The 20955-nt window shown below is 39.0% G+C and overlaps 1 protein-coding gene across 2 annotated transcripts in view; it reads left to right on the top strand.

Annotated features, from left to right (window-relative positions):
• Positions 1-20955, top strand: part of TMTC2 (transmembrane O-mannosyltransferase targeting cadherins 2) — a 417736-nt gene that overhangs the window by 146586 nt on the left and 250195 nt on the right. The gene's annotated exons all lie outside the window — the stretch shown is intronic.

The following is a 20955-nucleotide window of genomic DNA, read 5'->3' as shown; positions in this document are numbered from 1 at the left end:
GCTCAAAGAATGTGCTTGGTGCTGTGAATCTCCTAAAGGATCATGCTAAGGACTTTTTGTTGTGTCTGAAAGATGTGTTAAGAAAGGTTTTGAGATATGTAGAAGTCCTCTTGGCATTCTTTACTATTACTGTGTCATCACTTGACTCAGTGTTGCCTTCATCATAGATAGGAAATGGTTATTATTTTTTTTTTTTACCAAAGCTGTTATTGATTATCAGGGTCAAATACAGAATATTTTATGTGTGAAATACCCAACCATTACCATTTTTTGAAGTGGCTTGAAGATCTCCATGAGCTTCTCAGGTTGGATAACCAGGTTGATAAGCATTTTTTTTCCATGAAATTAGACATGCTTGGTGTCTTAATTTTTTTGTACTGGTCATCTAGCTAAATTCACTTCAAGTATGATGTTAAAAAGAAAAAAAAATTCTAAAATAAAACTTTGAAAGCTGAATGTCACACACAGCAAAATGTCTTGTCAAACTTGCTGCATCATTCCTTCTTTTCTCACCCTAGCCAGACATGATGTACATTTTACTTGAGATACAGTTGCTGTCTTTAATTATGTGTGTAATTCTTTTGTAAGTGGAACTTGTACTACACATTTTCAGACTGAATAAATAATATACTACTGTGGACTGTTTCAGCAGTTATTTTTATCACAGATGTTGTCTTCCTAAGTGGCTTACAGTACCTCTGTGTTTTGTCCTGAGTGATAATTTGTCCTGTATTATTGCCTGGGGTATTTCTTTTGTAATTACAACAGCATTTCTTTTGCAAAGCAGTGGTGAGGTTTTATTAAGCTCTTATTAATTTATAAGGCTTAGCCAAAAAAAAAAAAATTATTCAAAGGCACAAGTCTTCACTACAAATAAATTGCATGCCAATGGCAGCTACTAATTCAAAGCAGCTTTTGAATCCTAGTAGAAAGTTTTCAAATTCTCTGAATTATAACTTTAACTTAATTTGTCATCCAAAGAAATGAAACAGCTTTAAAAGGATGAGAGAGGAATGGTGAACAGAAGGAGATGGAATAGATCTGTCTTAGGAAGCAAATGTTTTAGATCTGGATTTGCATTCCCCGTTCCCTGCTGCTTCCACCCCTGCTGCAAATTGAATATAAACTTTGGGTCTTGGTCAAGGAAGACAGTGTCCAAAAGATTTAATATTACCTCAAGACTGTCCACGGAGAAGGCAATGGCACCCCACTCCAGTACTCTTGCCTGGAAAATCCCGTGGATAGAGGACCCTGATAGGCTGCAGTGCATGGGGTCCTAAGAGTCGGGCACAGCTCAGCAACCTCACTTTCACGCATTGAAGAAGGAAATGGCAACCCACTCCAGTGTTCTTGCCTGGAGAATCCCAGGGACTGGGGAGCCTAGTGGGCTGCCGTCTATGGGGTCGCACAGAGTCAGCCACGACTGAAGCCATTTAGCAGCAACAGCAACAAGGACTATCCAAGATGGTTTCAGTCTAGCATAATATTCCATCTAATTGTAGTTAGACCTGGCTGCTTTCTTTAGTGGATGTTTTCTTCTTTGCTTTTTGTCTTCTTTTCTAAGATGTCAATAAACATTATGGAGCAGAACATATAATACTGCAATATTTTCTGAAGTGTTTTTTAATGACAGAGTTGTTTATTTTTTAAGGTAGCAAGGTGGAAAGTGTTTTATTTTACCACAGCATAATAAAGGAGGAAAACCAGCTGAATAAACATTTGTCAACTAAAGTAGGTGCTAAAGCTGGGTGAGAATCCCCATTCGAACCTTGATCATGTGTGAAGAGCCTTTCTTTCAGTTTATAGCAGATACTTGCAAAATTGCTAGTGAGGCTACAAAGCAGTGTCAACTAAAATAAGTCTACTAGAAGCCTCTGTGTTTTAAAATGTAAGTAGTTTGGGCAGTGAGAAGTCTGTGCTCTTTGTTTAGAATCTTTCTTAAGGTAGTTGTGGAGGAAAAGCAATTAGACAAATCATACTCCTTTTCCTCAAAATGCTTCATTGAATTGTTTGACTCTCACTAAATGTATGGTATGTTGCCAAATAAATCTATAAGGAAAATGGAAATCCTGAACAAATATGGCAAATATACAGCTGTTAATTTGTTAGTTAATTGGAATATTGACAAATTCAATAATGTGTTTAAGACTTTTGACCTCAACTTTAAGAATAGTTAATGGTGACCAGAGCTGTGTCTTGACACTGAAGGCTGTTGTCCATTATATGAATAATTGGTTTTCAAAACGTGAACCAAATATGGCCAAGTAAGTAGGAAGCCTGGGAAAAGTTTTTTCACTGCCCAGTCTTAAATAAAACAAACACAGCAATAATGCCACAACTGTATTAAAATTTGATAATTGCCCATCAGGTGTGTTAAAGATGATTTTCAAGATTTAGAGATAGGAGGAAAATGTGTAAGTAGAAAAACATATGTAATTTGTAAATGAGAAGTTACTATAGTGTGTTTAAGTGTGGTATGTGTGCTATGATTTCAGGAGGTATTTGTGTAGACATTGGATATACAGTCCATGGAATACTCCAGGCCAGAATACTGGAGTGGATAGCCTTTCCCTTCTCCAGGGGATCTTCCCAACCCAAGGATGCAACCTAGGTTTCCCACATTGCAGGTGGATTCTTGACCAGCTGAGCCATGAGGGAAGCCCATGTATTTTAAGGGTTTTTTGTCCATGGATATTATCACTAAGAACAAGGCAAAATATAAGGAAAATAAAGGGAGGCAATTTAAAGAAAGATATTAAGTAAATTATCTCCAGGAAGATCCCCTAGAGGAGGGCATGACAACCCACTCCAGTATTCTTGTCTGGAGAATCCCATGGACAGAACAGCCTGGCGGGCTGCAGTCCATAGTGTCTTAAAGAGTCAGACATGACTGAATCAACTTAAGCATTAAGTAAATTAGTAGTAAAATTAGTATATTTGTGTGATGGAAATCATGAAGGTTCTGTATAAATCACTTAAGGAATAAAAAAATACTGTGTTCTGAATCTCGGTTTTAGATGTGGTATTCTACAGAGGTAGAGCATCATTGAATCCCCAAATGTGGAGTGTACTTGAAATATATCTAGTGTAGCTCTCATCTGATCTTATTCATCATGACCATCTTGCCTCTGTTTTGGAGAACTCACTAACCTTTGAAGTGGTGCATTCCATCACTAGACATTTAAGTTCTTCCATGTAGCTCAGTATCAAACTGTAAGTAGTTCCATGATCTCTGTCTTCATGATAAGTTTAGATCAAGTCTAAATTTGATGTGATGATAATTTGGAGAAATTTATTTTTGTTCTTCTAAGTTACCTTTTACTTGGATAAATAAGCCTCTTTTCTTCAAAAGTTCCCCAAGTGACATGGTTCCAAGATTCACATGTGATTTTGTTTGCTTCTTTGAATATATTCCAGTTTTAAAGTCTCTTCTCAGATAGTTCCCTAAAGTTATGTAACCTTGGATAATTGACTTAATCATTCTGAAAATGAGGATATTAGCTTAAATGTTACCACCCCTTAAAGTAGATGGTGAATTTGAATTCTTCTGTTACAGAGTGTCACAAAAACTAACTAGAAAATCTTTCTCATCACTCTTTTTTATTAGTATGTGTAATAACAACATGCAGTAGTAACAATGATAATAGCTTACAGTAATACATAACAATACTGAGATATTTTGAGCTTGTTTTATCCTTATTATAGATATCGTAGCTTTGATTATGTATTGTGTTTGTTTTTATTGCAGTCTGAGTTTGCATTTAATTTTTTTCTCTTTGGGGGCCACGTCATGCTGACTCACTGCATTTTCCTTTTTTCTGAAATCTTCAAGTATTTTTCCATTAATTTATAGCTGACTCATGATCTCTCATCCTGTAGCTCCTGGCTTTGACCACAATTTTAGGTCTTAGAGTTTAATCCTTATCCCTATTAAACCTCAATTGGTTTCCTTCAGTTGGTCATTCCATTCTATCAGGATCTGTTTGGGAACTGAATTCTGTTAATCATTTCCCCCACTTAAAATAGTATCAAGATACATTCTTTTTTTTTTTTTTAATAAAGCATTCTTTTCCTTCTGACTTTATTTCCCTGATTAGAAATGGAATGCATACTCATTGAGCAATCGTTGGCCAACTAAATCCGTTCTGTTGGAACACTAATATTTAGTCAGTTTTCATTGGTTTGACAATTGCAGTTGATAAATAGCTATAGCCTCCTGTTCCTCCTGAGGCTCTTCTCTTCCTTTACCATCTTGTTCCCTCATCTGAGATGAGCTGGACCTCCCCAAGGACCAGCTACTTAAAGTTTAATGCTGAATGTAGTAGAGGCTCTGGAAAACCCTGTTTCAGCACTGCCAATTCTCTGTCAGTTGTTAATGTTTTAAATATCATCCCTGAGTATAACATAATGTATGTGAAATCCACAGCCAACAACTGACCACTTACCTTAATTACAAGGTCTAGTCCTCCAGATTGTATTTGAGGCACAGGAGGGATTTTAGAGGGAGTTTTCAGTGATGAAAGCTATGTGGAACTTTACATAGCTATGTGAAAATTGTTCCTCTCATTCAAATCAGGAAAAGGTTTGGGACTTTGTTTGTTCTACCTATCAACTTATTTTCGACTTTACCTTGTCTTATCAGAGTGTTGCTCCAGCCGTTTGCATCAGGTTTTCCTTTTGTTATTGTAGAAAGTAAGAAACAATGGTATTCTTTGTATATTCACAAAGATTGTTGACTCTTGCTCCTGTGTGCCTATGGAAAAGGAGTCCTGTGTATACTTTAGTCAGGAAATGGTTTTGATCACCTTGTTAATATGCTGGGACAACCCTAGCTAAGTGGGACAGTATGGTGGGCAAAGTAATGACCTCCCAAATATAGCCACATCCTTATCCTCAGAACCTGGGAATATGCTATCTTTAAAGATTTAAAATGGGAGATTATCCTGTGTTATCTGGGTGGGTTTGGTACAGTCATGAGGGTTCTTGTAGTGGAAAGAGAGAGGCAGGCAGGTCAGAGTCAGAGAAGAGAGGATGAAAGCAGAGGTTGTGTGATGAAATTTGTTACTGGCTCTGAGGATGGGGAAAGAGCCCATGAGCCCGCAAAGGGCTGCTGTCAGCTGGAAAAGGAACTGGATCCTCTTTCAGAGCCTCCAGAAGGAGAACAGTCCTGACATTGACTTCCGTCCAGTAAAACCCCTTTTGGACTTAAGGCCTTTGGAACTGAGAGCTGATAAATTTATGATTTTTTGCTACTAAGTATATAGGAACAATAGGAAAATAATGCAAACACCAATATCACTTTTTTTTTGGCCATTAATTAGAGTTATCTGGTTGCAGTTCTTATACTGGTAAGTACAAGCCAGAGGACAGAAGAAACAAAACTGTCTGGACTGCCTCCCTTCCTCTGTCATTGTGGAGACAGAAAGGTTCGGGTTTTGTGTGGTTGGTGTTCTCTCTCACAAATCTACTCAAAATTTTCTTCTATTCTACCATCATGGTTTTTTCTTTCTTTTTGCCTCTTCTGATTGCTTAGTCTCTGATCTGTGTAATATATACAACAGCCAAAAAGGAACAAAAAACAAGACCCTGTTAGATGAAAAATAAAGATGGAAGTCTAATTTTCAGAAGGATCTTTTCACATAAACTCATACCTGTTCTTGAAGCACTGCCCCCCACCCCCACCACACACACACACACACCCCCACACACACACACACCCACACACCCCACCACACACACACCCACACACACACACACACACACACACCGCTTGGAATGTGACATGCACTGTCACCTTGTCATAACAGAAGCTTTGATTCTTAATGTGAGTTACACTTGAAAGATGGCTTCACTCAGGATAAACCAACTACAGAGGTCTGCTTGATGCAAAATAAGTACTAAGGCTGAAGCTCAGGAAATAAGAGGAATTTAAAAAGTATTTAAAAAGAATTTAAAAAGACTTGATTCAAGAAATGTAGAATAGTGACTTCTCAGTGGAGTTTAAATAGTCAATTAATTTGTATCAGAGTTGAACTCTGAAATTGGGAAAACTATAAAGAATAATTTGGCATGATTTTAATAGTCTGTTTTTGAAGTTGTTATTTAAAGACTAGAAGACTTTTTGATCAATAGAAAAGTCAATAAATGTAGAACACTCTATGGTGAAACCCTTCTCTTTCAGACAGCTTTCCAGTTTGTTGCACTAATTTTGTATCATTTAGACCTTTTAGACCATGCTGTGAGTTGCAAAAGAAGCAGTATTGACCAAGGGGGATTGACTAAAACACAGTTGTGCTGCTTTATTGTACATTATTGTTCTTCAAGAATAACTTTAAAAATTTTTTGATTGTGTGTTTGTGTGCATGCATATGTGTGTAATTGTAAATTAAATGGGGGCAAGGGCCTTCCCAGTGCAGAAATTTCAAGACTGTAGACATTGGATTAGCAGAAATAGCATTTGAACACTAAAGATCTGATTTTTTTCCCCTAATCCTCCTCCTTCTTCACTGTGCGATCTTGGATGAGAGCATTTATTTTCCTCTCTAAAAAAATAGGAAAAGCTTTCATGGCATCATGCGATGCATATAAAAATACTTTGAAAACTAGAAAGTTCTATGCATATGTTAAGTCATGGTGGTTCTGATATAAAGTTCCTCATCATTCTTCTGTCCTCTGTTAGCTACTTAGGGGATCCAGAGAGAGTCACAAGCCAAGACAGACTGGTGTGACCAGTGTTGACTTTGGTGTGGTGATAGCATGAGTGTCGTGACATCCACATGTCTGTGAAAGCATGGCTTTGTTTCTCTGCCATTGCGTTGCTCTCCTAATACCATTTCTACCCTCAATACTGCTAATGCACCATGATGAGTATAAAAAGACTATTAGTTCCAGAGTAGTTGCTTGTGAGCATAATGTAGATAATGAAACTCTTGTTTGGTTTGAAAGTTGGGCTTTTGGTGGAGTGCACTTCCTACCATGATGATCATTTTCAGCATATGGAGCCCATTAAGTGGTGTTGGAACTGGATTCACAGTTTAATGTGCTAACACTGCATCTGTTTCTGCCCTGATGATAGCACCTGGATCAGTTTAAAACTGATGTAGAAGTTTAAGATGTGGTGTAGTTAATTTCTAAAACAACTGTTGATCTTTATACGTGTGAAACGCATGGTCTTTCAAATTCCAGATGAATTCACTACCATTTAAACTGATACCTGTGTGTGCTTTCAGAATGGGAAATAAAAAACACATGCCTTCCCCTCTAGGAACTTTTTTTTCACTTAAATTCTGAGAGGTGACCATGATGAGATTATTAATTTTTTTTCCCTATATTGGGGGGATGGAGAAGAAGATCCCTTTAGGTTTCCCTTTATAACCTGTATCAAATAACTCATCCAAAATGAATCATTGATGGATGATTTTCCTTTCTGCTGTAACAAACATAGGCATACACATAGTCCAAGCCATTGATGATGCTGTAAGTCATTGATTCCTCTTGAAAGCCCTGGAATGGACAAGTATTAAAAAGTAAAGTGAGGTGATTCTGTTACTGAGACTGCACGCCTTATCTCTGTGGCTGGCTAAAAGCAGAGTGCTAGTTCATTGGAGCTTTGAAAAATGACTTTTCCCAGTGACCTCCTGCTTTTTAAAGACAGCAGAGTTTGGAGTTTCTTTTTAGAGTGTTAAATGCCCTTGGAGGGTTGTTGTACAGTTATATTCCCATTAGAAAGATTGAACTTCTCTCCAGGATGCCCCCAGAAAAGAAACCATTAGAAGGCAGAGCGATATAGCATTTGGGGATGTCTGTTCTGTTCTCCTCCCCAAGGCAACTTTTAATGTTAGTTTTTCAATGTGAAAATCCATCTGCTTTGAGCGGAATGACCATGATAGAGTGTGTGACATTGCCTTTTCTTGCAAGATGATCACATTTCTGATCTTAAACTCTTCTAGATTGTCTTCCGGGCCATCACAAATTATAGCCAGTTTACTGCCCACCTGCCTAGGATTGGCTTATATGAAGAGTGTATAGAGGACTCTTTCAAATACTATGTTGACTTTTACGTTTTGATAGCCAAGATTTAAAAGGTTTAATATGTTTAGAAGAAAAAAAAATATGTTTAGAAGTTGGTATCTTTGAAAATAATGAACTGTGTGTGTGTGTGTGTGTGTGTGAGAGAGAGAGAGAGAGAGAGAGAGAGAGAAGAAATTCCTGGAGTAATCCTTTTCCTACTTTGTACAACAAAAAATAGGCCTTGGGAAGCTCAAAAAATAGTTTGCAGGGCATATTATAGTTTTATTAGACTTGATGATCTTTTGTCAAAAAGAAATACCCAAGCCTAGCTTCTTTGATGATATACAACTGTTGGGCATCCCATGAGGCCGCTTCCCAGAATATCCTAATTAGACTGCTCTATGACATCAGTCCTGTAACTTTTTCTCCTTTCTGTTACCCTTTTTGGTCCCTTCACTTAACCTTGCTGTCATCCATTATCCCAGATGAGTTAGACCTCTGGGAACATCATTCTCACTCTCTTAAGTTAGGCTAATGGGATTAATTAATGATGAATACAGGCACAATTTCAAGTGGGTGTGGTGAGGGAGAGAGGAACAAAAGGATCTGAAGAATATGCTAAGAAAAAAGATCAACAATGCCAGGAACTAAATGCTAGATGGAATTCTGTGTTGTCCAGTTGTATACTGCAGGCTCCAGGAAGGCAAGGGAGGTGATTCACTGTGAGAACAGCCATTTGCTAAGCAACTACTCTGTGTCAGGAGTTAACCTTATCTTATTACATTATTATCTTACTTTATCTCCCCCCCAGGAACAGCAGTTTATAGATGAGAATACTGACTCATCCAGTTAGTATATTCAAGAGGAAATATTTGAATTGAGATTTGGCTAACTCTAAAGAGTGTGTCGGAGAAGGCAGTGGCACCCCACTCCAGTACTCTTGCCTGGAAAATCTGTGGATGGAAGAGCCTGGTAGGCTGCAGTCCATGGGGTCGCTAAGAGTCGGACACGACTGAGCAACTTTATTTTCACTTTTCACTTTCATGCTTTGGAGAAGGAAATGGCAACCCACTCCAGTGTTCTTGCCTGGAGAATCCCTGCCTGGAGAATCCCAGGGACGGGGGAGCCTGGTGGGCTGCCGTCTATGGGGTTGCACAGAGTCAGAGACAACTGAAGCGACTTAGCAGCAGCAAAGAGTGTGTACTCTGTATATGTGTGTGTGTGTGTGTGTGTGTGTGTGTGTGTGTGTGTGTGTGTGTGTGTTTTACATTTAACATGGCTTTTAGGAGTTGCTTCAGATAAAATATGTAGATTATTTTCTTACAGATTGGAGTGAAAAATTGGATCTGTTATGCTTAGATTCCTCTGATTAAATACTATCTCCCATTTCTTACAGAAAGGTTCTGATTGCTTGTTTCATTACTTGTTTATTTAATTAGCATGGATAGTTATGTGGTAAAAAAAAAATTCTTTTATTTGCAATGGACAAGGTAACAGAAACTATGTTTAATGAAGGCAGTGATGGTTAATACTGAGTAAAAATGATCTTGTGGTCTGTTTTGAGACTTCTAGTCTTGTGGAGGATTTAGTAGTCTTAGATACAGAGGGTAAAACAGACTCTTCTTATATCCAGCTTTTCCAAGTTTGAGGATTCAGGGGCCAGAAAAAGGGTAAAATATACCATGCTGAGGAGTCTTAAAGGGCATGTTGGTGCTTCACAGTTTGTTTTTTTTATAACATGAGATCTGAGAAAGATGATAGTTTTCATTGTTCAGCATAAGTATTTTAAATGCCTACCATGTGATTTATTTAAAGGGCCACAGAGTAAAAAGTGTCGGGGCTTCCTGAAGTTTGATTTATTTCCTGATAATTAAAGCTTGGCCAGGGAATGACATCTAATATACTTTAGAAATTACTATGTTTTGGAATGCTGATGCATTTGAATGGTAGAGTTAATATCTTTCTTTCCTTATTCTGGGATGAAATATCTCTTGCCTTCCATGTCAAATTAGAGACTTGCTGGTGGTTTGTGGACCAAATGTTTGGGTACTTTGTGTAGGCTCATCTGTGTTAGTTTTAAATAAGAGTGTTTTCCTCTTGCCTATCTGTTTTTCATCAGGGCTCCTCTATTCTTGTGTCCAAAAAGACTCTGCTCTAGCCGTGAGGCTGGTTTTACTGTGGGGATGTCTGTGTGTCCTGTCATCACAGACAGTCCTGGTGAAATGTCCCATGTTGTGTGTGTGTTGCTACAATATGTTTAAAGTCTGATCTTTCTCAGATGTATATGTGTGTGTATAACTATTTTATGGCTGAAAAGGGATGCAGACAGCACAATTTCTGCCAGAATATGTTTTCTATTATATTTTGTAATATGAAATTATAGGTTAGTTTTTGGTTTTCATAAAGCTGCCTTTTTCACCTGTCACTGGGAGACAAGTAACACCTTCCTTTGACTCACGTTTTCCAGGACTCCTTAGTGTTAAAAGAAGACTTTCTTTCTGGAATGTAGAAATTAAAAGAATATGGCACAAAAGCATTTTTATAGCCTTATTGAGTCTTGAGGGCAGATATATGGATTCCAGACAAAATGCAATAATAGACTAGGATTTTACTTTCAAATCGTCTTAACAAACACTTCTTGTGGGAGATTTATTGTCCATGTGGAGGAACAGAGCTGCTTTGAAGGTTAAATGGAGTAGTTTAGAGAACAGTGTTCAAGGTCTTTCTCTGCCTCTTATTAAGTATATGCTCTTCTTTAACTAACTTAACCCATCCAGCTTAGTTCTCTGTTTTATAGCAGTATTGTGAGAATAAAAGGAGATAATGTGTGTGTACTTTGTAAGCTTTGTGATCTCAGTGTAAAGATGAAGTAGCACTTGTTTTATTATGTGTGTTTAGTTAGAGTTAATGCTTCGTTGGCATGAACAGGACATTCCCCCCTCTCTGATAAAGCATGTAGACAAATCCTGGCAGAACTAAGAATAAGGTACCTCTGAAAGTCCTATTTAAGCTTATAAAGCAGTTCAACCCCTGTCATCAAAAACAGAGCACCGGACATAGTGTTGGACAGATGCAGCTTTTGTGTGAAATCTAGTTGCTCTGAAACTCTGAAGGATAAACAGGAGAGTGTATGTAGTTATGTATGACCATCTCTATGTCATAGTAGGGTGTATGTGGACAGCAATATCAAAATCCCACAGAATACATTGCTTAAACAACAGAAATTTATTTTCTCACAGTTCTGGAGGTTTGAAGCCAGAGAACAAGGTGTAGGAAGGTTTGGTTTCCCCTGAGGCCTCTTCTTGGTGTGCAGATGTCCACCTTCTTGTTGATCTGCACATGTTTATTATTATTTCTTTTTTCTGTGCTCATGTACCTCTCCTGTTTCTCTTTGTGTCCAAATTTTGTTGATGACACCAGTTATTAGATTGCATTAGGGCCCAGCCTAATGGCCTCATTTTAACTTCGTTACCTCTTTAAAGCCTGATTTCCAAGTGTAGTCACATTCTGAGGCACTTAAAGATTCAACATATGGATTTTAGGGGCCCACAATTGAGCCCATAATGTCAGGTTGGCAGCAGACAAGGAATCGAGGTTTGGATTCCAGCGTGAGTGGCTCTGATCTTTACCAGTGCACTTGTCTCTGGCAAGACTGCTAACTTGGCATGTCCACATCTGCTTACTCATGGGGGTGGTGACAAGGATTCAAGATAGCCGTGAACATGAGCACATTTTGTAAAATGTAAAGTCATGATATAAATGCAAGGTAGTATTATAACAAAAGTACCTGTGAGGGATACCTTGGCAGCTTGTGGAAAATTTTAAGTAGAAGAGACAAAAGATCATTGCAAACATTTGCCTAAAAGAAGCTTCTTGGCTCATCTTTTTGGCTGAAGGAGGTGCATGGATAAAGAACAGTGATTTGGTTAAGACTTAATTCAGACAAGACAGGAGTTAGGCTTACAGATAAGCCAAACATCTGGATGATGTAGTGTGAATATCGTCCCATCTCCCAGTGCCTGTTTTCTTAAAGCCTGTTAGTTTCTTCGTTGGAAAAAGATTTCTCCTGCCTTCCTGGGTCTGGCAGCAAGAGCTCTCAGTGGGTTCCCAAGCAGTGGTCTTAGCCGGAAGGCAGTTTTCCTATTTACTTTAAGTGACGATTTTACGATCCCTTCTCAAGGATATGATTTTTTTTTAAGGTAATACTTGACTAGTTGGAAAAACTTCCATGTACTTTAGCATATCTGTTCTGAAATGTGTACAGCATGTTTATGTACATAGGCAAGTGTTTTAACTGGAAAGGTGTATTCTAAGATTGTCATGCTTACTATTTAGAATGCATCTGGATAATCAAATTCTTAAGCACAAAGGTACATCATCATCTTTTATTCTATAAAAGCACATAGAAGAAGACTACATACAAAATAGGTGTTCTTGGAATTGCATGGTTATGCTTGTGTTCTTTCTTGGGTTCTGGTGTCTGATAGAGTCCTGTCTTTTTTGAAAGCTTTGAATTATATTAAAATATATAATCTCATATTCATTTCTCCTCTTAAAAAAGACAAACATTTGTAACTTTTGTTTGTTTGTTTTTTTGGCTGCATGACACATAGGATCTTAGTTCTCTGACCAAGGCTCAAACCTGAACCCACTGCAGTGAAAGTGAAGAATCTTAATCACGGGACCACCAGGGAAGTCCTGTAATATTTTAAAGTAGAAAAATTATAAGGAACCGGTCACACTTTAATGCACAGACCCAATTGTAAGGGAAACAGTATGAAATGTAAGAAAATCAAAATTTAATTACCTTTTAATAGAACTATGAATTTATGAAAACCTGTGAAACTGAAATTCATAAAATATACAAAGTAGTGAAGTGATTTAGCAGCAGCAGCAGTGTGTTAAAGTGTTTCATAAACTTGGAGTTAACGTTTGAAAGTGAAAAAGCTTCATAGAACCTCTTCTTGTTGTGTGTGTTTGCTCAGTTATGTCTGACTTTGCAACCCCATAGACTATAGCCCACCTGGCTCCTCTGTCCATGGAATTTTCCAGGCAGAATACTGGAGTGGTTTTCTATTTCCTTCTCCAGGGGATCAATCCCAAGTCTCTTACACATCAGGGAAGCCCAAAACCTCATCTAGATGTTGCTAATTTAAAGTCTGGAAAATTAGGAATAAAGATATTTTCATTATGCTTTTAAGTGGAGACTGACTGAACGTAGTGCGAATGTGAAGGAGGAGAGTTGTAAGTATAATATTTTATGTTATGGTGACATCATATGGATATAGTGAAGAAGTAAATGTGTGGAAAATATTTTTTATCATGCAATTTGCAAGGCAATGAAAAAATTTTAAGTTGTTAAGAAGCTACTATTATGGTAGAGGACTATTTTAATCAGTGAAATTAAATGCTTGGAGTATGGTTTTCATGATAATCCCATGCTATTAGATTTTGCTTTAGTCTTGCAAAATGCTTTTCATGTTAATACTTGAATAAACATTTTTGGGTAACAGAAGTTTTAATTTTATAATTAAAAAAAAAGTTATCTGACTTATGTTCTATTGGCTGCAGCACCTGGCACGCCGTCACGTGCAGGTTGTCAGTCCCCCATGTCCCCTGCAGTGGGAGCGCGGAGCCCTAGCCTCGGGGCTGCCAGGCAGGTCCCAGAAGTTTCCATTTTAAATCAGCAGCTGTCTTTTACATGGATTATTGAGTTTTTTCTTGAACATTTCCTGTAGAAACTCTGAAAATGGCAGCATTGATTTATTTGTGGAACTAAAGACACTTACTTAGTCAAGGTTCATCCTTTTCATTTTCTCCCACCAAGACACAAGAGTGTCTTGGGAAAACTCTAGACTTGGGAAGCTTTAGAGAAGGAATCTGAATCTGCAACAGCTCTGGGGCTCACTTTAGCTGCTTCTGGGGCCATGTTTAATCAGATCCTTACTTTCTTTGTTTTGGGGGTGGGGGACTGGAGAGGGTTGCTGTTTAGATATAGCTCATAAAACTCCTTTATTGCTTATAGGAAAAACTTTTAAAGGGATGGAAGAGGGGACCACTAAGAATATTCTTTAGTTACAAGGCTGAGCATTCTCAGACTTAACCTTCTTGAAAAGCTAGCAGTTACCTGGGGACCGTATCCCTTAGATGTTTGACAACAGGCAGTTTGTTACTCCCGTGGCCGCTTTTCATCTAACATCAAGACAGTGTGATTTACTTTTTTTTAACAAAAGGCTAGTTTCTTAGGAGGTCATCATCTCTGCCATTGAAGGGTTTACAATCTAGTAGGAGGAGATGAAGATGGAAACAAGTAAGTTTAGGAATGTGTTATGTGTGTCAATGATAAATTCATGCTTAAATAATCAATTCAGTTCAGTTCAGTTCAGTCGCTCAGTCGTGCCTGACTCTTTGTGACCCCATGAATCACAGTACGCCAGGCCTCCCTGTCTATCACCAACTCCTGGAGTTTACTCAGACTCATGTCCATCGAGTCGGTGATGCTATCTAGCCATCTCATCCTCTGTCGTCCCCTTCTCCTCCTGCCCCCAATCCCTCCCAGCATCAGAGTCTTTTCCAATGAGTCAACTCTTCGCATGAGGTGGCCAAAGTACTGGAGTTTCAGCTTTAGCATTAGTCCTTCCAATGAACACCCAGGACTGATCTCCTTTAGAATGGACTGGTTGGATCTCTTTGCAGTCCAAGGGACTCTCAAGAGTCTTCTCCAACACCACAGTTCAAAAGCATCAATTCTTTGGCGCTCAGCTTTCTTCACAGTCCAACTCTCACATCCATACATGACCACTGGAAAAAACCATAGCCTTGATTAGATGGACCTTTGTTGGCAAAGTAATGTCTCTGCTTTTGAATATGCTGTCTAGGTTGGTCATAACTTTCCTTCCAAACTGGAAAAAACCATAGCCTTGATTAGATGGACCTTTGTTGGCAAAGTAATGTCTCTGCTTTTCAATATGCTGTCTAGGTTGGTCATAACTTTCCTTCCAAAGAGTAAGCGTCTTTTAATTTCATGGCTGCAGTCACCATCTGCAGTGATTTTACAGCCCCCAAAAATAAAGTCTGACACTGTTTCCACTGTTTCCACATCTATTTCCCATGAAGTGATGGGACCGGATGCCATGATCTTAGTTTTCTGAATGTTGAGCTTTAAGCCAACTTTTTCACTCTCCTCTTTCACTTTCATCAAGAGGCTTTTTAGTTCCTCTTCACTTTCTGCCATAAGGGTGGTGTCATCTGCATATCTGAGGTTATTGATATTTCTCCCGGCAATCTTGATTCCAGCTTGTGCTTCTTCCAGCCCAGCGTTTCTCATGATGTACTCTGCATATAAGTTAAATAAGCAGGGTGACAATATACAGCCTTGACATGCTCCTTTTCCTATTTGGAACCAATCTGTTGTTCAATGTCCAGTTCTAACAGTTGCTTCCTGACCTGCATACAGGTTTCTCAAGAGGCAGATCAGATGGTCTGGTATTTCCATCTCTTTCAGAATTTTCCACAGTTTATTGTGATCCACACAGTCAAAGGCTTTGGCATGGTCAATAGAGCAGAAGTAGATGTTTTTCTGGAACTCTCTTGCTTTCTCCATGATCCAGCAGATGTTGGCAATTTGATCTCTGGTTCCTCTGCCTTTTCTAAAACCAGCTTGAACATCTAGAAGTTCACGGTTCACGTACTGCTGAAGCCTGGCTTGGAGAATTTTGAGCATTACTTTACTAGTGTGTGAGATGAGTGCAATTGTGTGGTAATTTAAGCATTCTTTGGCATTGCCTTTCTTTGGGATTAGAATGAAAACTGACCTTTTCCAGTCCTGTGGCCACTGCTGAGTTTTCCAAATTTGCTGGCATATTGAGTGCAGCACTTTCACAGCATCATCTTTCAGGGTTTGAAATAGCTCCATTGGAATTCCATCCCCTCCACTAGCTTTGTTTGTAGTGATGCTTCCTAAGGCCCACTTGACTTTGCATTCCCGGATGTCTGGCTCTAGGTGAGTGATCACACCATCGTGATTATCTGGGTCGTGGAGATCTTTTTTGTACAGTTCTTCTGTATATTCTTGCCCCGTCTTCTTAATATCTTCTGTTTCTGTTAGGTCCATACCATTTCTGCCCTAGTGCCTTCCATATCTGCAGGACCTGAGAGAAAACTAGTATGTCTCAGAACCAGAACAGGTCCCTGCACCAAAATTTACTTGCTCTACCTGTAGACCTTCCTCCAGGAATCTGAAATTCATTTCTTCTCCCCAGACTAAGACCAACCCTCAGATGTTACAGTGTATCTTTCATTTCCCTACCCTGGTAGCTAAGTATTTGCTATTAACTAGAGCTTTCTAAATATAATGGCTTATCCCTAAAGAAGGACTCTAATGAAAGGATTATAGGTTAAGTGGCAAATGTGTGCCAAAGACTTTTGGGTAAGCCAATTACCCTGATGGTTTTTCTCAGTTAATTATTACTGAGTGAATGAACTGCTTTTAGATGAAAGTGATAATTCTCTACTTAAAACAATGTAGATTTTTTTCTAAACGATGAATGCAGTTCATCAATCATTTCTAGTTAGAATTCAGTTCAACAATACATATTGAATGCCTCCTATGTGCAGGGCTCCAAAAGATAAATTAGAAGCTGTTCTGTTTCTTGAGTATTAACAGTGCATTGGGGAAATAATGCAAGTTCTAATGAGACAATAGCTGAGTTGGACCTGACGACCATCAGGGAGCTTGATGTCTAGCAACATTGCTGTCCATCTTGTGAAGGAAAGTAGTAACACAGAGCAAATGCCAGTGATCCCTGCCGCTCTATTCTTCAAACTTTACTCCAGCCCAACCAACCTATTGCTTTTTTTTTTTCTTTCATTACCCAAGCTCACCACTTTCTCTCCTGCCTCATGGTCTTTGATAATATTGCCCATTAGCCTGGTAATGTCCCAATTCAACTCCTTTTAACTCCTTCCATGTATGTAGACATGCTTTCCCCCCAGCAATCTCTTGATCCACCAAGACTTTCAGGAGTCTGTTCTGTTCTCCCACAGCGATCATGATTCCGTGCTAGAGTGGTAGTTATCGTGCTGCAGTGAGATTGCTTGTACACATCTTTGCATCTTCTCCTAGACTGTTTCTTAAAGTCAGTACATCTATTTTGCTCACCGTTCCATCTGCAGTGCCCTTTATAGTGTTTAGTTCATCATGAAATGAATGAATAAATGAGTGGGTGAATAATTTTCTTAAGACAGAATCAATCCATTTTGTTGAGCTGTAATTTTCAGTAGGGTAGACGAGGGGAACTATTAAAATCACCTGTGTCCTGATTTCAGCATATGTTTCCTTCTACTCTTCTGAAATGCCTTTTACATATCATCCCATTTAAGATCCCTGATGACGGTAGTAAGAAGTCAGTGTTATTAATGGGAATGTGGCAGTGTGCAATGTCAAAATCTAGTAGATTTGCAACAATAACTAGTAAATACTTCGGGGGAGACTGTGGCATCACAAACGAACACTGGTAATTGAAGCTGCTACTGCTGCTGCTAAGTCACTTCAGTCGTGTCCGACTCTGCGAGACCCCATAGACGGCAGCCCACCAGGCTCCCCCGTCCCTGGGATTCTCCAGGCAAGAATAGTGGAGTAGGTTGCCATTTCCTTCTCCAATGCATGAAAGGGAAAAGTGAAAGTGAAGTCGCTCAGCCGTGTCCAACTCTTAGCGACCCCATGGAGTGCAGCCCACCAGGCTCCTCCATCCATGGGATTTTCCAGGCAAGAGTACTGGAGTGGGGTGCCATTGCCTTCTCCGAATTGAAACACATTTGGACAGATATAAACTGGTTGAATGGACTGCCCAGGTGGTTCAAGTGGAAGAGAATCTGCCTGCCAATGTAGGAGCCACAGGAGACACAATCCCTGGGTCTGGAAGATTCCCTGCGGGAGGAAATGGCAAACCATGCCAGTATTCTTGCCGGGATAATCCCATGGACAGAAGAGCCAAGTGGGCCACACAGTTCATGGGGTGGCAAAGAGTCGGACACAACTGAGTCCTCACATACATACAGACTGGTTGAAGAAGAGCGGTTCAGGCAGAAAAAGGAAAAAAAAATGACCTGAGCAAAGGCCTGAGAGCTGGGGAATTCAAGTTGACATTAGGATGCATGTGGAAAAGTAATGGGAGATTGGCCTAGAAGTCATAATGGGATTGGCTGTGAACTCTGGGCTTAGAGGGGTGTTTATTATGGTAAGAAATAGGGCGTGATGAGGGAGTCTTGTGAAGCAGAGTGATGGTGTTAGGGTTATACTTCAGGAGTTAAATTTCAGGAAGTTTCTCTATCCACAGCATGCATAATAGATCAAAAGGGAAATGAAAGCAGGCAGGGATGACTATTTAGTTCAGTTTAACAAATATTTGTTATGTGCCTAATATATATTGGGCATTGGAGAAAATATATTATTTCCATTAGGGGACTTAGAACCTAATAAAGGAAACAAAATAATCAACAGTCACTTTTAGTAAATCTCCAAAGCAATAGAAGTCAGAAATGAAGGAAACCTGAATGAGGGGAAGAGAAAAGAGAAGTTAGAGGAGATTCAAGGGAAATTTGCACGTTGAGTTTTTTGCTGAGGTCTTGACCAGTGTCAAATTATCCTTCACCAAATTGAAAGTAGATGTGGGAGCAAAGAGAGAAGACAGGTTCCAGCTGCACTAGGAATTAACTGCCTTTTTGTCTCCTTGATCTGGGTTCCCTTTTGTTTGTGCTGGCCTCATCCTTAGGCTCTGTCTTCAGGGCCTTTAGTACCCCTAGGACTGATCTCATTCCCCTAAGATGTCCTTTCCCAGTAGATTATTGGAGCTGCTTTGACTGTGATTGACCTGGCTGGCTGCTAAGTCAGGTCTTATGGCTGGGAATGAGGCTGGGGGTATAGTACCCTGACTGGCCACATCATAGATAACTTTCATCAGGAGGTGAGGACAACAGCGTCACTCTATTCACATGAATGGAGAGTGGATTTGGCCTGTTCTCAAAAGGAAGAACAGGGCACTGTTAACTAGAAGAAGGTGTTTGGAAAAACCAGTCCATGACACCAGGCAAAGTAGATTTCAAACATTTTAACATTGCCCCATTTGAACTTCAGCACAACAATTTGTGAGAAGTTTATCCACCAACTTGGTAAAGAATCTGTGCTCTAGAGAGGATAACTGGCTATTTGGTGTTAGTAGAGGAACCACGATTTCCTCATTCAGGTATAACTATCACCTGGGCCAGTAGACGTGTAGACTCGTGAGCACCACCCAGGCTGAAGTCGATGCGAAAGTGTCCCCTGGTTGCAGGCACTGGAGATGATGATCACCGAGGTGAACAGTATAGAGTGAGCAGAGGTCAGGAGGCAGAACTGGGAAGAAACGTCCACAGTTGTGAGATAAGTCTGAAGGAGATGGTAGCCAAGGAGGGTTGGAAAGAGGAAGTCAAAGAAGATAGAAGTTTGCTTGTATGCAATTACATTACTTTTTACTATCAAGTCTATTAAAAGACTATTATGTGGGAAAGAAAAAAAAAAGAAGAATAGGAAAAGACTAAAGGTAAGATGTTGTAAATGTTTATTATTTTGTTCTGAGAGTGTCATTAAATCTTAAAGGATTTTTAAGTGAAACAGTCATGACCACGATGCATAGATGTTGGCAGCTGTAAACATGAAGAAAGCGCTGTGTTTTCATGGATGGCTGGAGCAGTGATTGTTTTGTGTTAATGGTGATAATAATACTAATAATGATAGCAGGTAATATGTCACATATATTACATGTAACACTATGCTTTTTGCTTACTAACACATTAACTCCTCAAAATGGTCCTATAAAGCAAGTACAGTTGTTATCCTTATTTTCCAGATAAGAAAACTGAGGTACAGAGAGGTGGAGTAATTGGTCCAGTTGGTTCCAGAATCACTTTTTGTAACTATTGCATCTCACTGCCTTTCCTGGAGATAGATAGGTGTGCTTGGGTAGCACAGAAGCAGGACAGATTAACAAAGGATATATGCTCTTTCTATTTTATCCTGCAGAACAAATTTCAATCCATCACCTAAAAAAAAAAAAGGTGTTTTTTTTTTTTTTTTAAGTGTAAAGTTTGGCTTTTACTTAGTTTTTAGTAGAACAATTGAAATCACTTGGGGGAGAGTGTGCCATTTGATGTTTGGAAAATGTAAGCATCATTCCTGCTCTGAAGGACTAATGGTCATCATTTATGTGGGTGCTTGTGACTGAAAAGGTCAATGGACAGAAAAAAAATAGCAGAGAAACACATACAAGGACAGTTGGGCGGTGGTGTCACATCATTCATCAGTTTTATAACAGTGTTGGCCTTTGTCAACATTTTTTAAAGGAAAAATCATAAGGCAGCAAAAAACAAAGAGCCGCAAATGAACAGAACTGAAAACAGGTTAAAACCCTCTTGAAGACTTGAGGGAATAGAACTTTTTGCTTCCAAAGACAGTCTCCTAGTCCTGTGTTCTCTGGAGAATTCTGCCTACATTTGTTTCTTTTCCACATCTGCTACATTCAACATTCTTCATCTTTCCTGGAGTGAAAATTTCCTAATTCCTTAGTGTCTTTCTGAATTGTCAATACCCACTCACAGAAGTAACTTCAGATTATAATAGCATGAAATTTTGTTTTGACTTAAGCCTTTCTATTAGCTGAGAAATAGCAGAAGAGGTTTCCCTCTTTCAGTTTTGGACTCAGGTAAGAAAATTCAAACAGATGAGAGCCTATTATGTTTAGTGTTGAATGACTACCTTTGCTTCTCATTTTGCTGGCAGATTGTTTAGATTCCATTAAATCCCTTTTGGTCCATTTCTTCCTTAATATGATGAAAGGGATGTATATTTCATCCCTTATCACTGACTTGCATGTGTGTGATGACTTATATTCTAAAGCCCAGTATAATTTA

This window comes from Bubalus bubalis, chromosome 4 (genome assembly GCF_019923935.1).
Source record: "Bubalus bubalis isolate 160015118507 breed Murrah chromosome 4, NDDB_SH_1, whole genome shotgun sequence".
Taxonomy (NCBI): Eukaryota; Metazoa; Chordata; class Mammalia; order Artiodactyla; family Bovidae; genus Bubalus; species Bubalus bubalis.
This window is presented reverse-complemented; position numbering and strand designations above follow the sequence as displayed.